The sequence below is a fragment of the Ascaphus truei genome, chromosome 2, assembly GCF_040206685.1.
Source record: "Ascaphus truei isolate aAscTru1 chromosome 2, aAscTru1.hap1, whole genome shotgun sequence".
Lineage (NCBI taxonomy): Eukaryota > Metazoa > Chordata > Amphibia > Anura > Ascaphidae > Ascaphus > Ascaphus truei.
In genome coordinates, this window is record NC_134484.1 from 347190493 (window position 1) to 347196976 (window position 6484).

Below are 6484 nucleotides of genomic sequence, written 5' to 3' on the forward strand. Positions count from 1 at the left end.
GCACCCACACATTCTCATTATCACTCTTATTGTCTAGCTGTAGCGGGGGTTCCTCTCCAGTTCATTATCTGATGTAGTAGGCTATATTACAGGTCTCGCTACTACTGAGGTTTACTTAAGAACGAGTCCTAGTTGCAAAGTGTATAACCTGCAGGCTGGAGGTGCTTTGAAAGAACTATTTTGGGCTTGGGAGTAAAGTAAACGGTGCAGCAATGTGAAGGTGCGGTAATGATACAGACGTGGTGTGTGTGTGTTCAGTGATAAATACCAGGAAAGCAGAGAAGCTGTATGTTAGGATTGTGGTGCAGTTTTATTCAGCATAATTGGTGATTTCCTTTTTGTTTCTGCGGGGAAACAAAAATGGAGGGGGCCGGACTGGGGACAGGGCTAGGTGGCGAGTAGCTTTATTTGGTTGGTCGAGTAGCTTTTTGGGTCATTTGTCAAGCCCTGGTCATGACGTCACGTGGTGTCCCATTGCCATGGCAACGCAGCATCAAATGACACTGCGCCATGTTCACTGCATTTGGAGAGGGAGTTGCAGCAGGATGCTGGGAGGCGCTGCCGCAGCACGCCACCAAGTAAGGGAATTTTTTTTTTCATTTTCTCCGGGTTGGTCATCAGCAGAAGCTGGCAACCCTGCCCCTACACCCCCAAATAAATACAAAATACAGAATTATCTATCTTGGGGATGGTCTCAGGCCTCTGGTGCCCTGGCCCTCCCCAGTTGTGTGGGCCTCACTCTCATGCCGGTAAGCACCAGCGTCAGAGAGAGGCTCGGCATTGGACAGAGTTAGTGAGGGCGGCCCGCAGCTGGGGAGAGCCGGGCCCGGTGGCAACGAGAGGACCAACTTCCAATGCCGGCCAGGCCCCCACAGTCACTGGGCCCGGAACACTTATCCCGGCTCTCCTTTACATTTAACAACTGCTTCCAAAATACATCTCATGTAAGCTCTCAGAATGTGTCTCATAATGCCTCTTGCGTGGAGGAGAAAGGTGGTGCTAAACCATAAAGCATGTTTATTTCTCTTTCACTTCAATGGACTGCAAGATGACTTGCAGCTTAGCACTGCTTTAAATAGGCCCCTAAGAATCCTACTGTTTTTTTTTATATGGCACTGCAGTTGTCTCTGATAAAGGGTTTAATGAATGAATGTGATGGCACTTTTTACAAACCAACTTTCATATCATTCTTTTTTCTGAATATGGAAAAGCTGTTTCTGTCTGCTCTGTTTCCCAAGTATACTATTGCGTGTGATCATTATCTATCTCTGTCTCCACATCCTCTCTCTCATCAGACACACTTCCTTCTAGTTTAGATTTTCACCAACAGGGAATACTTTAGATTGAATCTGTGTATACCCCCTGTTATTCATACTTTGGCCATACTGAAATGTGCGTCTGTCCAGCTTATTTTATTTGATTTGATTCCTTATGCTTTTTCGTGTCACTATACTTCCTGCAGATGTTTGCTACCTTCAGCATAAGGTTTTTCTTTTTGATCTATTTCCCCACCAACCTTTTGACGTTTCCTATTGCTAGCCGGGAGCGGAATGGCCGCTCTCTCTCCCGGCTGTGATTTAAATCCCCCCAGCTCCTCCCTACGCTCCTCCCCATCCTATCCCCTGGCCGCATCATCCCCCGCTCGTGTTGACGGGAAGGAGAGCGGCCAGGGAACCCCTGGAAGGTGAGGGAGAGCCTTGCCCCCCAGTCATGGTGCCCCCCCGCCTAAGGGGGCTGCTATTGTCTTCAGATTTTCAATTAATGATGAAAATGTTATTTAATAAAAGCTGACCGAGAAATGGATGTTGCTAATAAATTATAATGATGTAATAGTTTAAAATCAGTGGTTACCAATTTTATTTTGTTTTGTACCATGAAAACATATTAACAATTTCCCACAAACCACTTGCTGTTTACTGCTGTCTCAATGTATATGTAACCATACTTATATCCCAAATATATCTACTTCTTTACCATTATTTGTAATTAATTATTGCAAATTAACTCTAATAATACCTTTAGTGCGAATTGTGTATTTGTTTTCTCCCTGGCTCTGTTCTGTACTCTCCCTCAGCAATCTAAGGCCTCGTCCAGGGTTGCAATGTGCGGCCAGCGTGAGTGAGCACCTGCGCATGCACGGCACTTAGCTGCTTGCCGAAGCAAACAAATTTGATTGTGCCACTCGCTAGCGTGTCACGTGAGCGCTTCGCCCAATGAGGGCAAACCAGCTCCGTGATGTCATGGCCACGCCCCCTGACCCGCCCCCTCGCACGCAACTTGCTGGCCATAAATCGCCCAGACAAGCAGAGTGCGTGACGTCACCGCGCACAAGCGCCAGACATGATTGGCTTAAACAGGCTGTCTTAGAGTATCTCCAGGCCAAAACTACTGAAAAGAGGTCCACCATCCTCTCCATTATGGACGAGTGGTTGGTAGGAAGGTGCATTTACAAGGATGAGTGGAAATCCGAGAGAAGCCGGGTTCACCTAAGGTGTATTTTGTGTGGACCATAATGTATTGTATTGTATGTCTTTATTTATATAGCACCAAAAGTGTACTCAGCGCTTCACAAAGAACACAATATAGGGAATTAAAATGATACAATAAGTGCAGTAAAATCAGACAATAGGAAAGGAAATCCCTGCCCCGAAGAGCTTACAATCTAAGAGGTATGGTGGGAGACTTACAGAGACAGCAGGTGAGGGAATTAGTGCTGTGTATGGTAGTGCTTGGCCACAATGGGTGGTAGGAGTGGCTGAGTGTGGGACAGTAACCATGAGTGCAGGCTGTTGGGATGCTTAACTTGTGGGGTGAGTTTTAAGGTTAGTCAGTATTAAATCAGAAGGTTAACACCAATTACAGGGGAAGAGATGGCAGGCTGCATGGGTGATATCAGTTGTGTGTCTTGGTTCAGGCTTAGGGTAGATCCCCAGCAGCAGGAAGGAGTAGATAGAGGGTGTGAATAGAGGATTTGTGTGGGTGCTTTTTTATTGAGGGGTAAAGAAGTTGTTGGGAGAGAGGTGTATAAATAATGGTGCAGTGGGGAGTGGGGAAGTTGGAGAGAACAGAGACGTTCACAAAGTAGTGAGGAAACAGTAAGCAAAAAACGCTATAGGCAGGGCATGGTGAGATGCAGGAGGAGACAGTCCAGGTATTGGAGGATAGGAAGAGTACAAAGAATCAGCATTTAGAAAATCAAGTTCTCACAGATGTTTGATGGACAGGTAGTAAAGAAACCTGATCCTAAGTTCTATAAATAGAGATCATGTACTCTTCATGTTAAAAGAGTGTTTCTGTTATCATAATCACTGTGTTCAGTGGATAACATGGGTCCTAATGTCTGTGTACTGTGACAATGGTTATGTCTAAGTCACTGATATGTGTAACCGTTATTGTATTTCAGGCACCAGGTTGGCGGATGGCACTCAAATTCGGTCCCAGTGAGGTCATGGGAATTTCACCCAGGGGAGAGTATAGCTATAGTAGGTTTTGGCTATTCTACTGCCCCTGTTATGTAAGCCCTGCTAGATGCAGGCTATAACAGACTGTCATCTTGGGTTTTCCCCTCCTCCAGCAACCTCTCTGAGTGACAGGATGTGGAGGTGGAACTGGGTCTGTGTACAGCCAGTCATGGTGCAGATCTAGTGCCCTCTCCCATCTGTGCCTTAGGGAGGAAGCATGTAAAGGTAGTTAGTCCAGGTTCACCCTTCAGGGTGTAGAGACCTATGCCTACAGCCCCGTTATGGGCTGGGGAAGAGTTCAGGCACCTGGCCAGGCCTCCAGCCTACCAGCGTGGCCTAGGGCCGTCCTAAGACCTAGATCCTGCTAGTAACATCATGCATCCGCTGTAACAAGAACTGCAGTGGCTGCCTCAATAAAGAATCCCATTTTATATACCCCAAAACTGTCTGCAGAATTTCACACAGGGTTTCTTAGCCATTAAAAGGTTGGAAACCACTGACCAAAGGTAAATTTCCTTTTGCCCCAAAAGAGCTCTAGGCAGCATTAATCATAGGGGTATACGTACAATTCTCCCATCATATGTTTACAGGTTTAATAGTGCACAGGTTTCTCAAACAATATTGTGGACAAATAAAGTTTGGAATTGGTTTCTAAAGCTTGGTTTTCCATCTCGGATAAGAAAGAAATGGTAACAGACAACATTGTGTGCCGACCGCATTGTTTGTCATATGCCAGCAGTAAAGAAATATATGAATTGGGAAGTAATAGCCGATGCGGTCACAAACCCACAGCTCTACTCAGTGGTACCCAAAAGGACTAGTGTAACATTTTATTAGCTGTGGGTTTTCATCCACAATTGGATTGTTTATGATGTCAAATATGAAATCAACATTAAACAATAGTACTATACACATAGCTGATGGAAAGAGAACAATGTTCTGTTGATCGGTGCTACCAATGTATGGTTACAAAATGTCAGTATATAAACTGTTGATACAATAAACTTGCTTGAAGAAAGGATTATTATGGCATCATGAAGTCTGGTACATATTCAGAGATAAATGCTCAAAATAAGGGAAGGTTTTGTATAAATGTCTTGTTTGATAATACAGATAGTAGCTGTTGTATCCAGCCCTCTCTCTGATTTTCTTCCTAAATGGACTCCCTCCCTAGAGCTTACAATAGTGATGTCCAGCAAAACGACTCCCACTGTTTGTCACAATAGTGTGGTAAGTAAATATTAGTACTCACAATGAGATGCCGTCCCTTCTACATGTGCGTGCCTCACGTTGGGAAGTAGATGCAGGTAATCCGGTCAGCGAAAAAACGGAGCACAGCAGCAAAAGAAGGGCTACAATACTAAGGCTATATTAAAAACACTCTCTGATGAAGCACCAAGACAGGCGTGAAACGCGTTGGAGTGCACTTACTACATGTATGCCATGTTGTCACTTTTTCATTAAATTGTTTTTAATATAGCCTTAGTATTGTAGCCCTTCTTTTGCTGCAGTGCACCGTTTTTTTTCTCTCTCTGACCGGATTACCTGCATGTACTATACACATATATTTACGTAAATGTTATCTGCGGTCAGTTGTTGGACACAACACCACCCCATCCTTTACATGGGGACTCATTTTATCCAGCCAAACACAGTACATGATAGTAACCAGAAAGCTGTAGTTCAATAGTTCACTTTTCTCCTGGTTGCTGAAGTTATATTGTTTTATAACTTAGATCTGCACTCCCTCCTGTGGTTGTTCTGGGGCAGCACCATCTTCACGGATCCAGTATTCAAATACCTTGAGTGTTTACATTCTGGGCCCTCTAGAAACCAAAGTAGGCTCATAAATACTGCGTACAAGCTGCTAATATATAGACACTCCAGTGATATCTTCTTACATTGTCAGTGTTTCTTTTCTAAGTACTGTATAATTAAATGGAAAGAGTCACTTTTCAGTTCTCACTGACTCATGGCAAATAATGAGAAGAAAAGATGATGATTTGTTTGTTGATGTGGATTCTTTTAAAATGCATTAAGCACCGGGGGGGGGGGGGAGGGGGGGGGGGAGGGGGGCGGGGGAGGCAGCCATGCACTGCAGTCTTACTACCAGGTGGTTAATTTCATATCCAAAGTGTACATTCTCCATTCCCCCCTATGTTTATCACGCAAGCTTAATGAACTTAATGAAAATCACCTTCTGTGTAATGACAAACAGCAGGCTCTCTGCGGATGTTCAGGTGAGAAAGCAGAATGATACAGTATATTGAAAAGTAATCCCTCCGTTGGTAAGATGTTTTACAAAGTGATTTGTTCCACTGGGAGCAGTTGCTGCTGACTTCGCATGTGGGGAGGAGCGTAAGCAAACTTTCCACAAGCAGACACAGTCATTGATATGTACACTATACAGGTGAACCATTTCAAGTACAAAAGAGTTACATGCTATGGAGACATACATGTGAAAAGTGAAGTGCTTACTCTTGATTTATTCTTTAAAAAAAATATTTGTTGCTTTAACAGTAGTCTCCCTTTCAGCTTATAGAACGGGGATACCATCGTTTTGGCGACCTTGAGCAACGTTTAATTTGAGGTTTGCACTACGCATTTGTTTTTGTTTTTAATAATTTATATTTGATTGGTTTCACAAAATATGAATGGGGGAGGGATTAGGGATTACAGAAAAGAAAGGAGGCTGAGTGGGGGGTAGGGAGACGAGGAACACTATTTCCATAGTATGATGTCAGCCTTTTGGGCGGAGGCGAGAAGAACAAATAGGTTACGACTTTCAATGTTTTCTTTTTACACCAGGTAAAATATACAATTGGATATTAGGTTAGTTTAGTTCACAGTGTCACACATGGTTCCCATAGCCTCAGAATCCTATTGTATCTGTCTGCCAGCAGACTTGTTAGTTTCTCCATGGTCATTATATAGTTCATTTTGGTTTTGACTGCCCTCATCATTGGAGGGTTTATCTGAACCAGTGGGCCACTATCAAGGATTTAGCTGCCGAAAAAATATGT